The sequence below is a fragment of the Ranitomeya variabilis genome, chromosome 6, assembly GCF_051348905.1.
Source record: "Ranitomeya variabilis isolate aRanVar5 chromosome 6, aRanVar5.hap1, whole genome shotgun sequence".
Classification (NCBI taxonomy): Eukaryota; Metazoa; Chordata; class Amphibia; order Anura; family Dendrobatidae; genus Ranitomeya; species Ranitomeya variabilis.
This window is the reverse complement of record NC_135237.1, coordinates 516201799-516225382: the sequence shown is the minus strand read 5'-3', so window position 1 is coordinate 516225382 and position 23584 is coordinate 516201799.

Here is a 23584-nt window from a genome sequence, read left to right as displayed (position 1 = left end):
GTGTGAAACAACTGAAAATATGTCTTATATTCTAGGTTCTTCAAAGTAGCCACCTTTTGCTTTGATGACTGCTTTGCACATTCTTGGCATTCTCTTGATGAGCTTCAAGAGGCAGTCACCGGAAATGGTCTTCCAACAATCTTGAAGGAGTTCCCAGAGATGCTTAGCACTTGTTGGCCCTTTTGCCTTCACTCTGCGGTCCAGCTCACCCCAAACCATCTCGATTGGGTTCAGGTCTAGTGACTGTGGAGGCCAGGTCATCTGGCGTAGCACCCCATCACTCTCCTTCTTGGTGAAATAGCACTTACACAGCCTGGAGGTGTGTTTGGGGTCATTGTCCTGTTGAAAAATAAATGATGGTCCAACTAAACACAAACCGGATAGAAAATAGCATGCCACTGCAAGATGCTGTGGTAGCCATGCTGGTTCAGTATGCCTTCAATTTTGAATAAATCCCCAACAGTGTCACCAGCAAAGCACCCCCGCACCATCACACCTCCTCCTCCATGCTTCACGGTGGGAACCAGGCATGTAGAGTCCATCTGTTCACCTTTTCTGCGCCGCTGGTTGGAACCAAAGATCTCAAATTTAGACTCATCAGACCAAAGCACAGATTTCCACTGGTCTAATGTCCATTCCTTGTGTTCTTTAGCCCAAACAAGTCTTTTCTGCACAAAGCACAAAGTCTCCTCTTAACAGTTGTTGTAGAGATGTGTCTGCTGCTAGAACTCTGTGTGGCATTGACCTGGTCTCTAATCTGAGATGCTGTTAACCTGCGATTTCTGAGGCTGGTGACTCGGATAAACTTATCCTCAGAAGCAGAGGTGACTCTTGGTCTTCCTTTCCTGGGGCAGTCCTCATGTGAGCCAGTTTCTTTGTAGCGCTTGATTGTTTTTGCAACTGCACTTGGTTACACTTTCAAAGTTTTCTCAATTTTTCGGACTGACTGACCTTCATTTCTTAAAGTAATGATGGCCACTCATTTTTCTTTACTTAGCTGCTTTTTTCTTGCCATAATACAAATTCTAACAGTCTATTCAGTAGGACTATCAGCTGTGTATCCACCAGACTTCTGCACAACACAACTGATGGTCCCAACCCCATTTATAAGACAAGAAATCCCACTTACTAAACCTGACAGGGCACACCTGTGAAGTGAAAACCATTCCCGGTGACTACCTCTTGAAGCCCATCAAGAGAATGCCAAGAGTGTGCAAAGCAGTCATCAAAGCAAAAGGTGGCTACTTTGAAGAACCTAGAATATAAGACATAATTTCAGTTGTTTCAAACTTTTTTGTTAAGTATATCATTCCACATGTGTTAATTCATAGTTTTGATGCCTTCAGTGTGAATGTACAATTTTCATAGTCATGAAAATACAGAAAAATCTTTAAATGAGAAGGTGTGTCCAAACTTTTGGTCTGTACTGTATATTTATTATGCAAACTAGGGGGTGGGTCAGTGAGGGAGCAGTGACCTATCAGCAGTCTGCATTATGAATAGCTAATCAGAGTACCACATACACTGACTCCACTTTAGGGAACAAGCATATAATTAACTAAAAACTGAAAATGAAGATTAAGAAACAATAATAAGATGGATTTCATCAAACAAGGTATCATTTTATTTAGTATAATGACGCCGATCTGGCAGTGTGTGTATAGGTTACTGTGCACAATCCTGCTGAGAGGTTCCATTTAAAGTGAATCTGTCAACTCATTTTTCGGCTATAAGCTGCGGCCACCGCCATTAGGGGCTTATCTACACCATTCTGTAATGCTGTAGATAAACCCCCAATGTAACCTGAAAGATAAGAAAAACAAGTTGGATTATGCATTATGCTCACCCAGGGGCAGTCCCGGTGCCTCCCATTTTCATTCCATGACGTCCTCTTCCTTGCTTCCTGTTGCGGCTCCTGCGCAGGCGTACGTTATCTGCCCTGTTGAGGGCAGAGCAAAGTACTGCAACGCGCAGGCGCCGAGAAAGGTCATAGAGGCCCAGCACCTGTGCACTGCAGTACTTTGCTCTACCCTCAACAGGGCAGATAAAATACGCCTGCGCAGGAGCCGTGACAGGAAGCAAGGAAGAGGACATCATCGCATGAATATGGGAGGCGCCGGGCTGGACCGGACCGCGACACCCATCGGACCGGAGCGCACCGGACCGCCCCCCAGGTGAGTATAATATAACTTGTTTTTCTTATCTTTCAGGTTACATCGGGGGCTTATCTACATCATTACAGAATGCTGTAGATAAGCCCCTGATGGCAGTGGCCGCAGCTTATAGCCAAAAAATGAGGTGACAGATTCCCTTTATAGGACCTATCTAACTTTTTGGGTACTTTCAGTTGAAGTAGGAACTACTTTAATGGTTGTTCCACTACATTGCTGAAGTATCCATTGAACATAGATAAATAATGACCCATTGAGTTTGCATCATTATATCATTCCACAGACTTACCCTTATGGTCTCATTTACTGAATATATTTTTGCCGATTTAAGCATCGAACATATAAATTAAAACTAGGTCATGGGGACCGCAGAGTGTCTATTTGGGTGCTGGTTCAGGAAGCAGAGCCCTTTGAGGCTGGATACATGTTGTGCAATCATTTATAATCATCAAAGTGACAGATTGCTAATAAAGGCTCAAATTAAAAGCACAAATTAACAGTAAGGCTGCCAGACTTGGAAGAGTGGACAGTAGACAGGCCACAAACAAAGACATGCCTATCATGGAGGCAGTCAAGATGACCATGAAGGAAAGAGGCACAAATTGAATTGCCCTGTTCTTCCCCTCCACACAGGAGCTCTGTATATAGTGTCAGTGTAAAGGTAATACAGTGATCACCAGTTACATTATACACAGGAGCTCTGTATATAGTGTCAGTGTACAGTTAAAACAGTGATCACCAGTGACATTATACACAGGAGCTCTGTATATAGTGTATAGTGTACAGGTAATACAGTGATCACCAGTGACATTATACACAGGAACTCTGTATATAGTGTCAGTGTACAGGTAATACAGGGATCACCAGTGACATTATACACAGGAGCTCTGTATATAGTGTCAGTGTACAGGTAATACAGGGATCACCAGTGACATTATACACAGGAGCTCTGTATATAGTGCCAGTGTTCAGGCAATACAGTGATCACCAGTGACAATATACACAGGAGCTCTGTATATACAGTGTCAGTGTAAAGGTAATACAGTGATCACTGGTGACATTGTACAGAGGACCTCTGTATATAGTATACAGTGTATAGTGTCAGTGTACAGGTAACACACTGACTCATCAGTGACTTCTCTAGGTGAAGTCCTTCATCTTCGCTTTTCACCTTCATTCTACACAGACCGCCATAATTTCTTTCAGCCAGGGCTCATCTCTGCAGGAAATAACACAGTTATCTCGAGCTCCGCTTGTCGACCACATTACTTAATTTTTTCCCAACTTCTACACTACACCAGAAAAAAAGGCGACATAGTGTCGCTCTGCACAGTACCAACACCGCCTCCCCTTTTAAAACAGTATCCTCAAAAAATAAAATAAATACATCACTGCAGTAATATTATCCCTTAATTAACCCCTCTGGTAATAATCCCCCATCCTGGCCCCGTGTATCTAATTCCTGGCTCCAGCCATATGTTCTCCAATCCTGCCCTCATGAGTATCCATTCTGCCGCCATATGATCCCTCCATCCTGCCCCATCTCTATCCTGCCCCTGTGTCTCCATCATGTCCCCTTGTCTCCATTCTGACCCGTGTCTCCATTCTGCACCATGTGTTTGCATCCTGCCCAGTGTCTCCATTCTGCCCTGCTTCTCCATTCTGCCTCATGTGTTTTCATCCTGCCCCATGTTTCCCATCCTGCCCCATGTCTCCATCCTGCAACATGTCTCCATTCTGCACCATGTGTTTACATCCTGCCCCCATGTCTCACATCCTGCCCCCATGTCTCACATCCTGCCCCCGTGTCTCCCATCCTGCCCCCGTGTCTCCATTCTACTCCCGTGTCTAAATTCTGCCCCGTGTCTCCATTGTGCCCCCGTGTCTCCATTCTGCCCCGTGTCTCCCATCCTGCCCCGTATCTCCATTCTGCACCATGTGTTTACATCCTGCCCCCATGTCTCACATCCTTATTATTTTGTCCCTATATGCTGGTAATATGTGGTATTATTCGGTCACTTTGTGGTCTGTTCATGGTGTGGTGGTAATTTTCCCCTGTATGTGGTATTACTGGTCTTGGTTCAGTGGATTGTGTTGTGTATGGCAGTCACTTGTTCTCTCTGACATTAATTAGGAGGAGATTCTTTATTTCCATTAGAGATTAAATACTTGAAACACAGCGGTAGAGATGCACTTACAGGGATTCTCCTGTGAAAAAAGTAATCACCTCTCCGCAGGATTAGTGATGACGTACTGAATGGTGGGGGTCTGACTACTTGGACGCAAACAACAGAATGTGGAACTTTTATCCCCATTAGACTGGAGTGGCATGTCCATCTTGACCACTGATCCATTCATTCGCTGTTTTTTTCATGAAGCCCGAAAGAGGATGAATGGAGCTGCGGTCAGATATCCCACCTGCTGCATTTTAAAATGGGGACAAGAGTCCCGTCAGGTATAAAACTTCCTCATTCTTCCGATCGGTGCAGTTTCTAATATTCGGACCTAAGCGATCACCTATCCTGTGGAGCCCATGGATCAGGTTTAATGTAAACTACTGTAATTGTACATCCCAGTTATGGAGGCGCACAGTAGATGTGCAGGAGCCGCCTGTGTTTTACAGTTGATGCTTCACTATAATGGGGAAAATGGCTGACAGATATTTGCTTATAACTGTAGGGTGGGCCCCTAGGGTCCATTCTCCCTGTGGGCCCCAGACACCCCAGTCCAACCCTGCACATGGTAAATGCATAAAAAAGAACAAAAAACTCCTACCAAAAAATGGAATAGTAACACAGTAACATAGTAACATAGCAAGGCCAAAAAAAGACATTTGTCCATCCAGTTCAGCCTTTATTCTGTCCGAATAAATCCCCAGATCTACGTCCTTCTAAAGAACCTAATAACTGTAAGATACAATATTGTTACGCTCCAGGAAGACATCCAGGCCTCTCTTGAACCCCTCGGCTGAGTTCGCCATCACCACCTCCTCAGGCAAAGATTTCCAGATTCTCACTGCCGTAACCGTAAAGAATCCTCCTCTATGTTAGTGGAAAAACCTTCTCTCCTCCAGACGCAGAGAATGCCCCAATCAAAAGTCATATGTATAGCTCAGTTGACAGAAAAGTGGTTAAAGTGGACCTACAGGCGCAGGCTGAATGGTGGGTCAAGGAGGTTACTGCTCACAGATCCACCACCCAGGAGTGGTGGACTGTGCTGCTGTGTTCTTGCCCCTGAAGACAACAATTGCGTAATAGAGATAATCTCATGTGTTTTATATTTATTTATTGTATACAGCGTCATGTGAAATGTGAACCATGTACTGTCATATTGGGTAGTATAAGTACTGTTAATATAGTAATGTGAAGTATAATATGCATATTACATGGCAGTGGTATAGGATATGTGATAGTGTACAGTATAAGTCCAATAGGCTAAGTATATACTGTTATAGGATGGTAACTGTAGTTAGCTAAATGTGTAGGATAAGATACAGTTGTTTGGCGGTAACCCACAGTGGGAGCGGGCTAGTGCTGGTGAAAAGCAGGCACTTACTGGTAGTGACTCAGATAGGTAAGTACAGTCACAAGGTTAAGATCAAGTGCAGTGGGCTGCTAGGACCAGGATGTGCCTATCATTCAAAGCAGTGGGAGGCTGTATTAGAATCCTGGGTAGACATTCCGATAATGTCAGGAGCTAAAGTACCGGCATAGAGGCTAAATGGCATATCGTGTCATCTGGCGCATAGTGGAAGATGGATGTGAAACCGTACGAAAGGAAGGTAGCAGATCCCAGATGCACTGCAGAACTGGTCAGGAATTCCCTGAGGATGACGGAGCCAGTGGACATAGGGATAATCCAAGAGGAATGAAGGGTAGAGCTGAAGATGTGTTGCGCTAAGGAACTATGAATGTGAACTGTCCAGTAAACTTCTGTTGGTTGAAATGAACTTGTTATCCTCTGAGTTATGTACAGCAGGCTCCTGACGATGGAGGCCTAGACACAGCGGAGGCCTGCAGCCTACAGGTTAGTGTGATGCACCCCACACCTGACAGAATACTAGGACTGGGACACTGTTTTCCTGCAAAGTGCAGAGCGTAACGGGACTGGAGCTCGGTCATGACTGCCTCTCTAGGCAACTTTACATGGACACCGCTGAAATTGTAATGATGGGGCGGTACTGGGCCACCCACTCATGGGACCCACAGCAGCCAAGTGGGTTGCCGATATGAACAGTACACTCCTACCTCCTCTCGATTGTGGCAAATCCTTGCCCTTATGGTGTCTTCTCTTTATCTGGCAGATGAACTCTTTATTCACAGGAAAAAGCCTCTGCATTCTGCTCAATTGTGGCAATCCTAACCCTTTTCAACTATTTTAATGCTCACTCCCACTTGCTAGCTAGCTAAAATAAAGGACTTTCTGCTGAGCTCAACAGTTTCCTCCTTCCACCTTAGGGCTTGTTTCCACTTGCGAGAAACACGTCCGTATCTCGCATGTGGAAACCAAGTTCTGGCGCCGGCACTCCAGAGCGGAGCGTGCGGCCGCATAGGAACACATGGAGCTGCACGCTCCGCTCCCAAGTGCCGGCGCCAGAGCTTGGTTTCCACATGCGAGACACGGACATGTTTCTCGCAAGTGGAAAAAAGCCCTTAGTGCTTTATCTGCATGTATCTGACCCCTAATGGTGGAAAACAGGAAGCTTTTATGATATCTGCACATTCCCATGACTCACCATGTATTAATTCTTAAGGACAAAGCTCAGTCCTGGCTCCTAATTAGATAAGAAATCCTCAAATTACAAAACCACATAGTACTGATTATCATATAGACAAACTCATGTAAAAAAAAATATATATATGAACCATGTGTATATATAATAGACTACCATGGACCTATCATCGTGTGCCATGAACGGACAGAAAAAAAAGACAATAAATTGGTCCAAAAATAATTAAACAAAGTACACTTTATTAATAAAAGGATAACAACTGGTGTGGGAAAAGGGGATGTGTATATTATATATCACAGATATATATAAACGCTGTAAAAACCTACAGCACACACCTCATGGATACGGCTGCATGTAGCAAGAAATTACACACAATGTTGCTGATGGTTATTACCTCAGATCCATAAGTCACTAACCATAATATCACAGAAGTAATTGACTAGGGAGAGCAATCCCTGCATAGGAAAGATGCTACCGCAACTATGAGAGTATATCACTCCATTATTATTAGCCATGTGTTTGGTCATTGAGGCAACATCAATAGGAGACATTACCTATGCAGAGTGCCGCCAGAGTTCAGAGGGGTGCGCGTTCTCCCCAACGCGCGTTTTGCTCCTGCCTTCGTTACATATAATATACATATCCCCTTCCCCCAGACTAGTTGTATCCTTTTAATAATAAAGTGTATTTCGTTTCATCATTTTTGGACAAATTTATCTTTTTTTCTGTCCGTTCTTGCTCCTAATTAGCAGAATTTCAGACATCGCCACGGCTAGTCAGTAGCATCCTTCGCAGGCAATACTAGACCTGATGCTTTTCTCCTATGTTATGTATTATTTCTAATATTTCCTAAAATCACCAATTTGTTTCACATCTTTACATATCAATATATTGTGGGCATATATGCATGGCACTGTAAGCAGGTGTACGTAAGTGAAATAAGTAAAATACAAATAATTCAGAACCCATCATTGGTAGTATGCCGTAGGTATAACATAATGTTATATCACATAACAGCTTAACATATAACAGTACATATTAGCATATATAGCATTTACATTGTGATAAGGCAACATTAGGGTCAGCAGTAAGTCATAGCATCCAGTAGAGGCAGAGCGTAACCAACATGGTCGCAGAGGGTGGACCGCAACCAGGCCCATGCAGGAGGGGGGCCGCCGATGCCAATTGCATCCTTGGATGCACATTCAGGTGAAATGTATTGGGACGCAACACCTGGTCGTCTAATGGTTAGACGGAGACCTGGAGGGGCGTACAAGCCACAGTGTCTTGCACCCACTGTGAAATTTGGTGGAGGATCGGTGATGATCTGGGGATGCTGCAGCGAGGCTGGAATTGGGCAGGTTCATCTTTGCGAAGGACGTATGAATCAAGCCGCATACAAGGTTATCCTGGAAAAACAGTTGACTCCTTCTGCTCAGGCAATGTTCCCCAACTCTGAGGACTGGTTTTTCCAGCAGGACAATGCGCCATGATGACACACAGCTAGATCAATCAAGGTGTGGATGAAGGACCAACACATCAAATCCCTGTCATGGCCAGCCCAATCTCCAGACCTGAACCCCACTGAAAACCTCTGGGATGTAATCAAGAGGAAGATGGATAGTCACAAGTAGTGTTGAGCATTCCGATACCGCAAGTATCGGGTATCGGCCGATACTTAGCGGTATCGGAATTCCGATACCGAGATCCGATACTTGCCGCGTATCGGATACCGGAATCGGAAGTTCCAAGGATTCAAACTGCACAAATTTGTACGAAATCAGCCAATGAGAATGATTCCAAGTGTGGGCACATCCTGTTTAGCATGGAGGGCATGAAACTACTGGCAAGGCTGTGATTGGCTGCTGAAATGATGTCATGATGCAGTTTAAAAGTCGCTGGCGCCATTTTGCGCTCACTCTGCTGTGAATTCAGTTAGTGACAGGACGCTGTTTGCTGACTGAGGGCCAGTTTTGAGATAGCGATTTGCTTAATTGTTCTTTTCCAAGGCTAATTTAGCAACCGCTGTGTTCACCTGCTAATCACCTTGCTTTTGCCTTGTAGCGCTGTTTTCACAGCGATCTGCAAGGTCTCTGTGTGTGTGTGTGTGAGTGCAGCCCACTCTCTAGTCTGAGTGCAGCCATAGGCCATCCATAGCTGGTTGTATTCAGTTCAGGGAGGGTGGTTCATTGCCTCATACTGTTCTTTGTTTTTTTTTTTTTTTTTTGAAGTAGTGCAGGCTGCTGCACATTTTTTCAAATAATTCCTATTAGTGACTTTCCACCCGTCTCCAGCTAACTTGTGGAAAAACACTACATAGGATAACGTAGAGAAGGGTTTTTGGGCTTTGCAGCGCCGTTTACGGCTGTCTGCACGGTCTCCGTGTGACTGCAGCTCGCCCTGTAGTCTGTGAGCAGCCATAGCCTGGTTGTCTCCAGCTCAGGGTTCTTCACTGCGTCATACCGTAAAATCAATTTTCCTTTTGTTTTAAGTAGTGCAGGCTGCTGCACATTTTTTCAAATAATTGCTATTAGTGACTTTCCACCCGTCTCCAGCTAACTTGTGGAAAAACACTACATAGGATAACGTAGAGGAGGGTTTTTGGGCTTTGCAGCGCCGTTTACGGCTGTCTGCACGGTCTCCGTGTGACTGCAGCTCGCCCTGTAGTCTGTGAGCAGCCATAGCCTGGTTGTCTCCAGCTCAGGGTTCTTCACTGCGTCATACCGTAAAATAAATTTTCCTTTTGTTTTAAGTAGTGCAGTCTGCTGCACATTTTTTCAAAAAATTCCTATTAGTGTCTTTCCACCCGTCTCCAGCTAACTTGTGGAAAAACACTACATAGGATAACGTAGAGGAGGGTTTTTGGGCCTTGCAGCGCCGTTTACGGCTGTCTGCACGGTCTCCGTGTGACTGCAGCTCGCCCTGTAGTCTGTGAGCAGCCATAGCCTGGTTGTCTCCAGCTCAGGGTTCTTCACTGCGTCATACCGTAAAATCAATTTTCCTTTTGTTTTAAGTAGTGCAGGCTGCTGCACATTTTTTCAAATAATTCCTATTAGTGACTTTCCACCCGTCTCCAGCTAACTTGTGGAAAAACACTACATAGGATAACGTAGAGGAGGGTTTTTGGGCCTTGCAGCGCCGTTTACGGCTGTCTGCACGGTCTCCGTGTGACTGCAGCTCTCTCTGTTGTCAGTTCAGCCCCCAAAAAATAAATAAATAATAAAGTTCACCAAACACACCAGTGACACCACTTTACATTTGTGTAGGCCACATTAGCTCATATTAAAGTCTAGTCCACACTTTAGAAAATTAGTGTTTCTTATACCTGTTAGGAGCTCTTCAGGAATAAGCACACAAAGCCGTTAGTACTTTTCTGCTTATCTTTATCAGTCAACCAAGATGAAGAAGGCAGTGAGTAAGGCACGTGGGCGTGGGCGCGGAGCAGGGAGATGACGTGGGGATTCTGTGCCTGCTGCGGGCACCGGTTACTCATCAGCACCCACTTTCACCAGGGAACAGTCGTTCATGCGCAGCTTTGTCACAGAGCACCGTACACCGCTGCTGCGTGAAGAACAAATTGAAGCCGTTGTCGGATGGATGGCAGCTAATGCATCAACTTCAATTAGTGCCACATCCTCTCAGACACAGAGCACTGGAGAGCAGCCATCTGTCTCTTCACCACCTGCCAAATTGCCCAGGCAGACAGAGATCCCAGGACAGGAGCCGTCTCTACTTCTGTTCTCTGAATCATCTCTTGGCTTGGAAACAGGGGGCCAGCCAAGCAGCATTGGAGAAATGGAAGAAGAGACAGGGTGCAGTGATGCCCAACAGCTTTTTCTCTCTTACTCTGAAGAGGCGGGTGGGCCAGTGCCTCTGGTCACCACATCGCAGGCCGCATCCGCTGATGACACTCAGGTGCCACTTTCTGGTGCATGCTCTGCTGCTGAGACTACCCAGGAGGAGCAGTTGGGGGCAGAGGGTAGTGTAGATGATGAGGTTCTTGACCCATCTTGGCGTGAGGGACAGGAAGGTGGTGGGAGCAGCTCTGAGGAAGAGATTCCCCGTACGGCCCAAAGAGGGAGAGGGAGGGGGAAGACTGCGGATCCTGCAGCCTCCGCTTTGGCACCCGTTAGGAGCATGTCTCTTCCAAAAGCCAAAAAGGGCGCTCCCAAGACTTGCAGTGCCTGGTCCTTTTTTGACACAGTTGCAGATGACATTTGCTATGTCAAATGCAAGGTGTGTCATCACAAAGTCAAAAGAGGTCGAAATGTCAGCAACCTCAATACCTCCAACATGTGGAAACATGTGCGCACCAGGCACGCGGCGGAGTTAGAAAAACACACTGAAGAGCTAGGCCAACCAACAGCGGCAGCTACCACCTCTTCAGCTCGTGTTGCCTCTTCCTCCAGCTCACACGCAGCTGGTTCGGCTTCCTCCCAGGATCGCCGTGGAAGAACCTCTGGCCCTGTTGTCCAGAGACCCGCTGTAATTCCACCCGCAGCACCACTTTCCCAGTCATCCACACACTCCCAGCCCAGTCTACAGCCATCGGTAGTACAGGCATGGGAGAAAAGGCAGCCTTTCTCGTCAAACCACCCACGAGCACAGGCTCTGACTGCAGGCATTGCCAAACTTCTGTCACTGGAAATGCTGTCATTCAGGCTGGTGGAGACTGACAGCTTCCGTGACTTGATGTCATTGGCAGTCCCCCAGTACAATGTGCCCAGCCGCTTTTACTTCAGCAGGCAAGCCGTCCCTGCCTTGCACAAGCATGTGGAGGGACACATAAAACACGCGCTACTGAATGCCGTCAGTAGCAAGGTCCACCTCACCACCGATGTGTGGACCAGTCAACATGGACAGGGGCGATACCTTTCCCTCACTGCCCATTGGGTTAATGTCGTTGAGCCGGGTACAGATCGTGCGAGTGGCGCAGGACGTGTCCTGCCCACTCCAAGGATTGCAGGAATCCATTCTGTACGCATTGACTCCTCCTCTTACACCAGTTCCTCAGAATCATCGCTGCAGGAGCCGTCACAGTCCACCTCCACATGGACCCGTGATGACCGTTTACCTGTTACGACCGACATGAGCACAGCCGTGGCCAAACGTCAACAGGCCGTCTTGAAATTAATTTTTTTGGGGAATCGAAGCCACATGGCGCAGGAGCTCTGGAATGCCATCAAGCAGGAGAGCGATGTGTGGTTTGTGCCAGCGAATCTCCAACCAGGCATGGTAGTGTGTGATAATGGCCAAAATCTGGTGGCAGCTCTGGGCCTCGGCAACCTCACTCACATCCCATGTCTGGCACATGTGCTCAATTTGGTTGTGCAGAGTTTTTTGAGGGACTATCCGGATCTTGATGCGCTGCTGCACAAGGTCCGCCTAGAGTGTGCTCACTTGCGGCGTTCCAGCACGGCAAAAGCGCGCATTGCGGCTCTGCAGCGCCGACACCACCTGCCGGAACATCGCATCATATGTGACCTACCTACCAGGTGGAATTCCACGTTACATATGTTGGAGCGGTTGTGTGAGCAGCAGCAAGCTGTAATGGAGTACCAGCTGCATCAGGCGCAAAGAAGTCGCACTCCGCGCCGTACAGACTTCACAACCACAGAGTGGGCCACTATGAATGACGTCTGCCAGGTTTTGCGTCCCTTTGATTATTCCACGCGGATGGCGAGTGCAGATGATGCACTAGTCAGCATGACTGTCCCCCTTATCTGCCTGCTTGAAAAATCACTGCAAGCGCTAAGGGATGATGTTGTGGAAGAGGTGGAGGATGAGGATTCATCATTTCCATCATCTTCTGGACAGTCAGCGCCACGTGGTTCCTCACAAACGCGTAGGCAGGGGACAGTTTGTGAGGAGGATGAGGAGGAGTCAATGGAGGAGGAAGACATCCGTCCAGAGGAGGGAGTTACACAATTGTCCAGTACTCAGTGTGTACAGCGAGGGTGGGGTGATGACGAGCGGGCAGAGATCACGCCTCCAGCAGGGGACAGCGTTTCTTGGGCAGTTGGCAGTCTGCAGCACATGGTGGATTACATGCTGCAGTGCCTGAGAAACGACCGCCGCATCGCCCACATTCTCAACATGTCTGATTATTGGGTGTTCACCCTCCTCGATCCTCGCTACCGGGACAACGTAGAAAGCCTCATCACACCGTTGAACCGGGAGCGAAAAATGCGGGAGTACCAAGACACACTGGTGAATTCCATCATCTTCTCCATTCCAACTGAGAGAAGTGCTGCTAGTGCATTACAAAGCAGCTCAGTGCGTCCAGGCAGTGGTGGAGGCTCTGCACAAAGAGGGAGCAGAAGCAGTGCCTCTGCCCAAGGCAAGACCAGTATGGCCCAACTGTGGCACAGTTTTCTGTGCCCGCCACAAAAGTCTACACCATCACAGACGGCTCCAGTCAGCAGGAAGCAACGGTTCCGTCAGATGGTGACAGACTACATGTCTTGCCCTCTTGCTGTACTCCCAGACGGCTCTTCCCCTTTCAAGTTTTGGGTCTCAAAGCTGGATACATGGCCAGAGCTAAGCCAGTATGCATTGGAGGTGCTGGCTTGCCCTGCGGCTAGTGTATTATCGGAACGCGTCTTTAGTGCTGCAGGTGGTGTACTAACTGACCGTCGCATGCGACTATCCTCCGATAACGTTGACCGGCTTACTTTCCTGAAAATGAACAAGGCCTGGATCTCGAAGGAATTTGCCACTCCTCTTCCTGATTAAATAATTAGGTGACTGTCTACGTTATCCAGGTCTCCTGTTGTGTTCATCTTTCTTCCACCTGAACTTAAATTCCTGGGCTCCAACACCGCCAGTTGAGGCTCAGAAGTGCCGTCTGCACAGTCAAAACATACGACCCAGTGTTATTGGGTTTCAGTAACGTCAGCTGATCCCCAGCTGTGTAGCCGGCAATGTGTCCTGCGACCGCCACGCTGACACAACAACTGAAATGTAAGGGAACCTGTCCCCCCCCCCCCAAGGCGTTTGTTACTGAAAGAGCCACCTTGTGCAGCAGTAATGCTGCACAAGGAAAAGGTAGCTATTTTCATTATGCTCCTTGCACACGCAGAACTTAACACTTATAAAATGTGTCCACTGATACCGTAAAACCGTCCTGGAGGTGGGACTTTCCTTCGTAATATGACGCAGCACAGCTGTCATTCCTACCCCCTCGGCGCCGTGCCCCGGCTCCTCAGCGTTGTTTGATTCCGTCACGGAGCCTGTGCTGTTATGTTATCCCTTGGCCAGGCACACTTAGCGCTGCCCATCTTCTGACATCATTTGGTGTCAGGCTGGCTGCGCCTGTGCGGCCGCGCTGGCCGAGAGCCCGCCTCGCATTGTCTTCTGATTTAATCCCACTGGGGGCCTGAGATCCATGGACATGCGCAGTGCATATCTGAACCTCCGCCTCTCACTCATCTCCCTACGCCTTCTTCAGACTGTGCGCCGTCAGCTGATCCCTAATAGCATGCCACGGCCGTGACGCCGCACAGTCTGAAGAAGCCGTAGGGAGGGGAGTGAGAGGCGAGGATATGCACTGCGCATGGCCACGGATCCCAGGCCCGCGGTGGGATTACATTAGACGACACTGCGAGGCGGGCTCTCGGCTCTCATTGCTTGCGTTGAGAAACACGTGATGGTGTCTCCGCAGCTTACTTTACATGCGTTTGCATATTTCCCATAAGGGATGGGGGCAGTGTTCTGGATCACTGCGTTGAGAAACACGTGATGGTGTCTCCGCAGTGTTGGATGTTTTGGTCTCCCCGAGGTCATTCATCTGTTCCTTCATAGGCTTTCACCAGGCACTGCTCCTAATAGCCAGTTTCCTACTCCACACTGATGAGGGGCAAAAACCCCGAAACAGCTGTTTGTGGATGGATACCATGCTTGGCATAGGTGGTCTTCCTTTATTGGATATTCTCCTTTATTGGAAGCTGCCCTTCCCGTGGTTGTTCCTTCCCGGAGAAAGGCCTGGCTATTCATTGCTTGCGTTGAGAAACACGTGATGGTGTCTCCGCAGCTTACTTTACATGCGTTTGCATATTTCCCATAAGGGATGGGGGCAGTGTTCTGGATCACTGCGTTGAGAAACACGTGATGGTGTCTCCGCAGTGTTGGATGTTTTGGTCTCCCCGAGGTCATTCATCTGTTCCTTCATATTACGAAGGAAAGTCCCACCTCCGGGACGGTCTCACGGTTTCAGGGGACACATTTTATAAGTGTTTAGTTCTGTGTTTGCAAGGAGCATAATGAAAAGAGCCACCTTTTCCTTTTGCATCTTTTGTGCTGCACAAGCTGGCTCTTTCAGCTACAAACGCCTTGGGGGGGGTTAAAGGTTCCCTTTCGACTTTCTCCAATCAGGCTTCGGCCTACATTGTGTTCCTCTGCTTCTCCTGCTGTCCCTGGGCTCCAACACCGCTAGTTGTTGCCTGGTAGTGCTGTACGCACAGTCAACAGTCGCTCCTCTGTTATTGGGGTTCAGTAACGTCAGCTGTTCCCCAGCTGTGTGTGTGGCAATCCCTCCTATCTCCTCCACCTCCTCCTCCTGCTGTCCCTGGGCTCCAACACCGCTAGTTGTTGCCTGGTAGTGCTGTACGCACAGTCCCAACAGTCCCTCCTCTGTTATTGGGGTTCAGTAATGTCAGCTGTTCCCCAGCTGTGTGTGTGGCAATCCCTCCTATCTCCTCCACCTCCTCCTCCTCCTCCTGTCCCTGGGCTCCAACACCGCTAGTTGTTGCCTGGTAGTGCTGTACGCACAGTTCCAACAGTCCCTCCTCTGTTATTGGGGTTCAGTAACGTCAGCTGTTCCCCAGCTGTGTGTGTGGCAATCCCTCCTATCTCCTCCACCTCCTCCTCCTCCTGTCCCTGGGCTTCAACACCGCTAGTTGTTGCCTGGTAGTGCTGTACGCACACTCCCAACAGTCCCTCCTCTGTTATTGGGGTTCAGTAACGTCAGCTGTTCCCCAGCTGTGTGTGTGGCAATCCCTCCTATCTCCTCCACCTCCTCCTCCTCCTCCTGTCCCTGGGCTCCAACACCGCTAGTTGTTGCCTGGTAGTGCTGTACGCACAGTCCCAACAGTCCCTCCTCTGTTATTGGGGTTCAGTAACGTCAGCTGTTCCCCAGCTGTGTGTGTGGCAATCCCTCCTATCTCCTCCACCTCCTCCTCCTCCTCCTGTCCCTGGGCTCCAACACCGCTAGTTGTTGCCTGGTAGTGCTGTACGCACAGTCCCAACAGTACCTCCTCTGTTATTGGGGTTCAGTAACGTCAGCTGTTCCCCAGCTGTGTGTGTGGCAATCCCTCCTATCTCCTCCACCTCCTCCTCCTCCTCCTGTCCCTGGGCTCCAACACCGCTAGTTGTTGCCTGGTAGTGCTGTACGCACAGTCCCAACAGTCCCTCCTCTGTTATTGGGGTTCAGTAACGTCAGCTGTTCCCCAGCTGTGTGTGTGGCAATCCCTCCTATCTCCTCCACCTCCTCCTCCTCCTCCTGTCCCTGGGCTCCAACACCGCTAGTTGTTGCCTGGTAGTGCTGTACGCACAGTCCCAACAGTCCCTCCTCTGTTATTGGGGTTCAGTAACGTCAGCTGTTCCCCAGCTGTGTGTGTGGCAATCCCTCCTATCTCCTCCACCTCCTCCTCCTCCTCCTGTCCCTGGGCTCCAACACCGCTAGTTGTTGCCTGGTAGTGCTGTACGCACACTCCCAACAGTCCCTCCTCTGTTATTGGGGTTCAGTAACGTCAGCTGTTCCCCAGCTGTGTGTGTGGCAATCCCTCCTATCTCCTCCACCTCCTCCTCCTCCTCCTGTCCCTGGGCTCCAACACCGCTAGTTGCTGTCCAGGAGTGCTGTACGCACAGTCAACAGTCACTCCTCTGTTATTGGGGTTCAGTAACGTCAGCTGTTCCCCTGCTGTGTGTGTGGCAATCCCTCCTATCTCCTCCACCTCCTCCTCCTCCTCCTGTCCCTGGGCTCCAACACCGCTAGTTGCTGTCCAGAAGTGCTGTCCGCACAGAGCCAAACACCTCGCCAATGTGTTAGTGGGGTTCAGCACCGCCAGCTGTTCCCCTGCTGTGTATACGGCAACGTGTACTGCGACCGCCACGCAGGCACAACAAGTTAAATTTAAGGGAACCTGTCCCCCCCCCCAGGCGTTTGTTACTGAAGGAGCCACCTTGTGCAGCAGTAATGATGCAAAGGGAAAAAGTGCCTCTTTTCGTGGTGCTCCTTGCACATGCTGAACCTAACACTTATGAAATGTGTCCCCTCCTACTGTGATACCGTCCGGTAGGTGGAACTTTCCTTTGTGATGTGACGCAGCACAGCCGTCATTCTTACCCCCTTGGCGCCGTGCGCCGCCTCCTCAGCGTTGTTTGAATCAGTCCCGGAGCCTGCGCTGTTAGGTTAGCCCTTGGCCATGCACACATTTTGCGCTGCCCGTCTTCTGACATCATTTGGTGTCAGGCTGGCTGAGCCTGTGCGGCCGTTCTGGACGAGATCCCGCCTCGTAGTGTCTTCTGATTTAATCCCACTGGGGGCCTGAGATCCATGGACATGCGCAGTGCATATCTGAACCTCCACCTCTCACTCATCTCCCTACGGCTTCTTCAGACTGTGCGGTGTCAGCTGATCCCTAATAGCATGCCACGGCCGTGACACCGCACAGTCTGAAGAAGCCGTAGGGAGGGGAGTGAGAGGTGAGGATATGCACTGTGCATGGCCACGGATCCCAGGCCCGCGGTGGGATTACATTAGACGACACTGCGAGGCGGGATCTCGGCCAGCGCAGCCGCACAGGCGCAGCCAGTCTGACACCAAATGATGTCAGAAGACGGGCAGCGCAAAATGTGTGCATGGCCAAGGGCTAACCTAACAGCGCAGGCTCCGGGACTGATTCAAACAACGCTGAGGAGGCGGCGCACGGCGCCAAGGGGGTAAGAATGACGGCTGTGCTGCGTCACATCACAAAGGAAAGTTCCACCAACCGGACGGTATCACGGTAGGAGGGGACACTTTTCATAAGTGTTAGGTTCAGCATGTGCAAGGACCATAATTAAAAGAGCTAAGTTTACCTTTTCCAGCATTAGTGCTGTACACGATGGCTCTTTCAGCTACAAACGCCTGGGGGGGGGTTAAAGGTTCCCTTTCAACTTGCTCCAGTGCAGGCTTCGGCCTACACTCTGCTCCCTCTCCTCCTCCTGCTGACCCTGGGCTCTAACACCGCCAGTTGGGGCCCAGATGTGCTAGCTGCACAGAGAAAAACACCAGCCAATGTGTCAGTGGGGTCCAGCACCGCCAGCTGTTCCCCTGCTGTGTAGCCGGCAACGTGTCCTGCGACCGCCACGCAGACACAAGAACTGAAATTGAAGGGAACCTGTCCCCCCTCCCCCAGGTGTTTCTATGTTTTACAGCCACCTTGTACAGCAGTAATGCTGCATGTGTGCAAGGTGGCTCAGAAACTTATTCTCCTTGCCCATGTGGAACTGAACACGTCTAAAATGAGTCCTCTGAGACCATTAAAACGTCCCTCAGGTGTGATTTTCCTTTGTATTGACACGCAACAAGCTCCTTGGTAGCGCTGCCCGTCTTCTGGCATCATTGTTTGGCTGGCTGCGCCTCTGCGGCCGCCTTGCCCCACACAACGCCCCTCGGTGTCTTATTTATTTTGACTGCGAGGGTGTGATTGACGGGCATGAACGGTGCATTTCTTCGCCTATCCCTCATCTCCTTCCGCCTTCTTCGGACTGTGCGGCTTCATGGCCGTGGCATGCGATAAGGGATCAGCTGACGCCGCATAGTCTGAAGCAGGTGTAAGAACCCAAGCGAGAGGCGAACATATGTACTGCGCCAGGCCATGAATCCCAGCCCCGCAGTGTTTTAACAATGTTAAGACACTGCGGGGCTGGGATTCATGGGCATCGCGAACCGCACCGGCCGACATCAAATGTTGTCAGAGGACGGGCAGCGCTAACAGCGCAAGGCCAAGGGATAACACGACAGCGCAGACTCCTGTGCAACAAATAACGATGCTCAGGAGGCCGCGCAAAGCACCAAGGTGGCATTTTTGTCAGCTGTGCTGCGTCTCATTACTAAGGGAACTCACGCCTCCAAAACAGTTTGACTGTGTAAGGGCCTAAATGTTATACGTGTTCCTTTCAGCGTGTGCAAGGAGCAAAATTAAAAGAGCAACCTTTGACTTGTGCAGCATTACTGCTGCATAAGCTGTGGCTCTTCTAGTTTGTAACCCCTGAGGGGGGGTTAAAGGTTACTTTTAAAATCGGTTCAATTAGGCTTCGGCCTACACTCTGCTCCACCTGCAGAGCCCGGGCTCCAACACCGCTAGTTGCTGTCCGGAAATGCTGGCTGCACAGAGCCAAACACCTCGCCAATGTGTCAGTGGGGTCCAGCACCGCCAGCTGTTCCCCTGCTGTGTAGCCGGCAACGTGTCCTGCGACCGCCACGCAGACACAACAGACCCAAAGCTGCCGCCAGTGCAGGCTTCGGCCTACACTCCGCTCCCCCTGCTCCTCCTCCTGCTGACCCTGGGCTCTAACACCGCCAGTTGGGGCCCAGATGTGCTAGCTGCACAGAGAAAAACACCAGCCAATGTGTCAGTAGGGTCCAGCACCGCCAGCTGTTCCCCTGCTGTGTAGCCGGCAACGTGTCCTGCGACCGCCACGCAGACACAAGAACTGAAATTGAAGGGAACCTGTCCCCCCTCCCCCAGGTGTTTCTATGTTTTACAGCCACCTTGTACAGCAGTAATGCTGCATGTGTGCAAGGTGGCTCAGAAACGTATTCTCCTTGCCCATGGGGAACTGAACACGTCTAAAATGTGTCCTCTGTGACCATTTAACCATCCCGGAGGTGTGACTTTCCTTTGTAATGACACGCTGCAACCCCCTTGGTAGCGCTGCCCGTCTTCTGGCATCATTGTTTGGCTGGCTGCGCCTCTGCGGCCGCCCTGCCCCACACCACGCCCCTCGGTGTCTTATTTATTTGGACTGCGAGGGTGTGATTGACGGGCATGAGCAGTGCATATGTTCGCCTGTCCCTCATCTCCTTCCTCCTTCTTCAGACTGTGCGGCTTCATGGCCGTGGCATGCGATAAGGGATCAGCTGACGCCGCATAGTCTGAAGCAGGTGTAAGAACCCAAGCGAGAGGCGAACATATGTACTGCGCCAGGCCATGAATCCCAGCCCCGAAGTGTTTTAACTATGTAAAGACACTGCGGGGCTGGGATTCATGGTCATCGCGAAGCGCAACGGCCGACATTAAATGATGTCAGAAGATGGGCAGCGCTAACAGCGCAAGGCCAAGGGATAAAACGACAGCGCAGACTCCTGTACAGCAAATAACAACGCTCAGGAGGCTGCGCTCAGCACCAAGGTGGGATTCTTGACATCTGTGCTGCGTCCCATTACGAAGGGAACTCTCGCCTCCAACACAGTTTGACTGTATAAAGGGCTAAATGTTATACGTGTTTCATTGAGCGTGTGCAAGGAGAAAAATTAAAAGAGCAACCTTTGACTTGTGCAGCACTACTGCTGCATAAGCTGTGGCTCTTCTAGTTTGTAACACCTGAGGGGGGGTTAAAGGTTACCTTTGAAATTGGTTCAATTAGGCTTCGGCCTACACTCCGCTCCCTCTCCTCCTCCTGCTGACCCTGGGCTCTAACACCGCCAGTTGGGGCCCAGATGTGCTAGCTGCACAGAGAAAAACACCAGCCAATGTGTCAGTGGGGTCCAGCACCGCCAGCTGTTCCCCTGCTGTGTAGCCGGCAACGTGTCCTGCGACAGCCACGCAGACACAACAGACCCAAAGCTGCCGCCAGTGCAGGCTTTGGCCTACACTCCCCTCCCCCTCCTCCTCCTGCTGACCCTGGGCTCTAACACCGCCAGTTGGGGCCCAGATGTGCTAGCTGCACAGAGAAAAACACCAGCCAATGTGTCAGTGGGGTTCAGCACCGCCAGCTGTTCCCCTGCTGTGTAGCCGGCAACGTGTCCTGCGACAGCCACGCAGACACAACAGACCCAAAGCTGCCACCAGTGCAGGCTTCGGCCTACACTCCCCTCCCTCTCCTCCTTCTGCTGACCCTGGGCTCTAACACCGCCAGTTGGGGCTCTAGGAAGACAAGCTTGAATAGGTCCCCATCCTGGTTCCAGTACCGTCAGCTGGTTCCGGGCAGAGCCTTTGGCTTAGGTGCCTCCCTCTGGGTATCCGAGTTCCACCAATGTCAGGTGGTCCTTGGTAGTGCTTTCAGGCACGGGTACCTCCTGCTTAGTAACCGGGTTCCAGTAACGTCAGCTGGTCCACGGTAGTTCCATTGGCTCTTGGACCTTCGGCTACTCATCCGGGTTCCAGTACCGTCAGCTGGTTCTCGGCAGTGTCTTTTGCTCTTGTACCTTCTGCTCCCCATCCTGGTTCCAGTACCGTCAGCTGGTTCCGGGCAGAGCCTTTGGCTTAGGTGCCTCCCTCTGGGTATCCGAGTTCCACCAACGTCAGGTGGTCCTTGGTAGTGCTTTCAGGCACGGGTACCTCCTGCTTAGTAACCGGGTTCCAGTAACGTCAGCTGGTCCACGGTAGTTCCATTGGCTCTTGGACCTTCGGGTAGCCATCCGAGTTCCAGTTCCATCAGCTGTTTCTCGGCATTTTCTCAGCCTTCTTGTACCTTCTGCTACATTTCCAAGTTCAAGACCCTAAAGACGATGACCCGGAAGACCACCCCTAAGATGATGACGACACCAGAGACGACAACCACCGAGATGACGACGACCCTGGAGACGATGACCCTGAAGACGACCCCGATGACGACGACCCCGGAGACGACGACCCTGGAGACAACGACGACAACCTGGAAGACCGAGAAGCAGAAGAACAAGAGGCTGCAGAACAAAGAGCAGAAGAACATTAAGCATAAGACTAAATATCAGAGCAAAAGATATTATCTAAATTATAAGCAGAAGAAGACTAAGAAGTGTATGGGGGTGAGTCCGTTCCTCCTCGTGGTGCCCCTGGAAAAGCCTGATGCTGCAGGCCAAACTGAACGCGGACAAATGTAACTCTTTTGTGACAGGCAGAACGGAAGGTGTAATCTTCAAACTTTTATAGATAACAACTACGGGAATGCCTGTCACAAATAAGAATATGATGAAGAAGTTGAATATGAAGAAGATAATAGTTAAATAAAAAGAATATGAACAATGTAACAAAAAAAAAAAATAGGTAGAAGATGAAGAAGAAGATGAATAAGGTGAAGAAGTTGATGTCAAAGAAGCTGATGATGAGGATAATGAAGAAGAAAGTGTCGGAGAAGTAAAAAAGAAGGTGAAGGGCGTGGAAGTAGTGAAACATCAATATCTGACAAAATAAGTAAAAAATTAACATAGTCAAAATCTTTCTAACGCCGAACGTCATAAAAAAAATTTAAAATCCTGCTATTCTATTTGATTGGGCTAAACCTCTGTGCCTTTAATGTCTCTGCCACCTCCCCCAATACATCCTACATTATTCTTAGTTGTTTTCCTTCATGTAGAATTAACCTACAAGGAAAGAAAGGGTTTAGTTTAATTCCGATATTTTCGTCCCATTGACTTGCATTGGAATCGGGTATCGGTATCGGATTAGATCCGATACTTTGACGGTATCGGCCGATACTTTCCGATATCGGAAGGTATCGCTCAACACTAGTCACAAGCCATCAAACAAAGAAGAACTGCTTACATTTTTGTACCAGGAGTGGCATAAGGTCACCCAGAAGCAGTGAGAAAGACTGGTGGAAAGCATGCCAAGACGCATGATAGCTGTGATTAAAAATAATGGTTATTCCACAAAATATTGATTTCCGAACTCTATCTGAGTTAAAACATTAGTATTGTTGTTTCTAAATGATTATGAACTTGGTTTTTTCTAAGTAATTGAGATCTGCAAGCAATGCATTTTTTTTGTTATTTTGACCATTTCTTATTTTCAGAAAATAAATGCAAAATCTATTGCTTGGAACTTTGGAGACATGTTGTCAGTAGTCTATAGAAAAAAAGAACAATTTACATATTAATCAAAAATATACCTATAAAGAGGAAAATCAGACAAACTGAACGTTTTGCAGTGGTCTCTTAATTTTTGCCACAGCTGTATGTCAGGAATAATATCAGGTGATTTAACCACTTTGCAATGTATCTGAAAGATTGAAATACTCTCCAGAAATCCTATTTTCCCATTGCATAGTTCCACATCTGTATTTCTGACAGATGAAGTGCGAGGAGATGGAGGCAAACATTGGCTGAAGTTAAATGGCAACTTTTCAAAGTTTTCGCCAACTCCAGCTGCCTAGAATAGGCTTCGTAATACTTTCCCATTCATGTTATGTGACATCAATAGTTACAATTTTAGAATTCCTGGGGAAATTATCACTTTGGAAATGTAGTAAGAGGTGGAGGCTAAGTGAGAGGTTTTGTTTCTAGTTTTCTTGGGGTTAATTACTTTTTTCCTTTATTACAGTCAGAGTTAATTTTTTCTGATACTGATCTCACTATATCGGAAAGTTTCTTATATTCACTTGTACTATTGATTAATGCCGAGCTTGGTTAAGCCAAACTGACCATTGAACCATTTGGATTCTGCAGCTTTTATGCATTCTAGTAAATAGCAGAATCTGCTTATAGTCCTTTTGC